Here is a 1,949-nt window from a genome sequence, read left to right as displayed (position 1 = left end):
TGCATTTTATATTATAATACTTACAATCTGTAGGCAAACCCCGGCGGAGATCTTGTCTCTGGAAGAAGAGCGGAAGAGCCCTGGTTTCCTGTTGTAGGCTGTTTGTAGTCCGCGTAATATTGACCAATCACGTTTGAGCTGGCTGCAGTTGTTGCCAGGTTAAACGCTCCGTGCGGTGAACTAATGAGGCAGAACATAATTGGCCTCACTGCAAACTGAATCCATCGCAATGGTTCAGCATATTTACTTATATATAAACAGAAGTCGGAAAAGGAAATTCACCTCCTCCGCCCAAATCAAACCGGAATGCCAAAAAATCAGGGGTCTGCCCCCAGAGGCTGTATCGCCATCTGCTGGAAGTCAGATGCTGAATACAGCTGATGGGTTCCGAGAATGTAATACTTGTACCATTGAAAATGTAATATATATTAATTGTATAAAATTATATATTAGTGAGAGAGAGATGTATTAGATTTACAACTAGAATTACTGCCTGGCATTGAATAATGGTCAAAAAGGTGTTTTTGCCTAAAATGATGATGTCATAGCGACCTTGACCTTTTGGATATAAAATGTCATCGCCTCATCATTTTATCCTGTCAGACATTTGTGTGAAAATTTGTCATAATTACCATATGAATTCCTGAGTTTAGAAAAAAACATGTTTTGTCCGATCACAGTGACCTTTGGCCAGCAAAATTGTCTCATTTCATTGTTGAGTCCAAGTGGACGTTTGTGCCAAATTTGAGGAAGTTCCCTCAAGGCCTTCTTGAGAATGGGACGGATTGACGGACACTGTTGTTGGTGACGGCTGTTGTTTGTGCGGAGGCATAAAGATCCTGAATGCTTTATATAATATTTCACTTCTTTGCTAAAAAGCTTTGTTGTATGTTGTTGCATCTTTGTCTGTAATTTTTGATCCGCACGTTTTGCATATAACAGTTTTTTGTTGATCACCTGTAAGGTTTGTAAGCCAACAAATTATCTTTGATTGCATTTTTCCAACTGGCGCTGCGTAGCATAACTGCAGTTCTTCAGTGTTTTCTCCTGCATCTTGACTGGTGCTGTCTGATTGGTTCAAGCAAAGTGGGTGTGGTGAACTAGGTGTCGACTTGATTGGAATGAATAGCATTAATGTTAGTTGATTAAGGAAATAAAGGGAAGTGAATTGATTCGTGGCTCACTTTTTAAATACCTTATTTTTAAATCTTTTGGGTTGGGGAAAGGTATCAAGTATTTTCAAGTCAAAAGGCTCAAGTCCAAGTGAAGTCATGAGCCATTGATGTTAAAGTTGAGGTCGAGTTGCAAGTCCTTTTTTTTGTTTTTGTCGAGTCTTAAATCATAAAATTTTGACTTGAGTCTGCACCTCTGCAAAAACGGTACAAATGTATTTCTGAGTACTACCTGTCAAAGTTGTACATTATGAAGATTACAACATAGTGTATACTTTAAAGATTTAGCATGTAGCACTGAGTAGGGACACTGTCTTGATAAAAATGACTCAAGCAGACTGTTTGCCGAAATGGAGGCCTGAATTTATGAAATCATTATGAAACAAGACTAAAAGCAAAACACGTCTATCTCCAAAACATCAACTTTTCCACAATGAATTTAACAGACGTTTCCAGTTTGGTCACGGTGTATTTCCTGAGTTTGACAGTGAGGTTTTAAGAGGCATTCAAAGCACGAAGGATGGTGATTCACTTAATTCTTCCTCAGCTGGTATGCAACAAGTTAACAAAACTTAAGTTGCATTTGCATTCTTTTTTCATTATATCATAAAAAATGAGTTAATCAAACAGAATTTCCTTCAGAATAGTTTTATGAAGGACTCAGGGTTGCATTTAACATTGTGCTTTTCTGTCTGTGTCCGTGTGTGTGTGTGTGTGTGTGTGTCCCCAGTTACTGGTGAGGTGAATATGAAAGCATGGAAGAAATGTATTCCAAGA

Source organism: Epinephelus fuscoguttatus, linkage group LG23, assembly GCF_011397635.1.
Source record: "Epinephelus fuscoguttatus linkage group LG23, E.fuscoguttatus.final_Chr_v1".
Taxonomy (NCBI): Eukaryota; Metazoa; Chordata; class Actinopteri; order Perciformes; family Serranidae; genus Epinephelus; species Epinephelus fuscoguttatus.
This window is presented reverse-complemented; position numbering follows the sequence as displayed.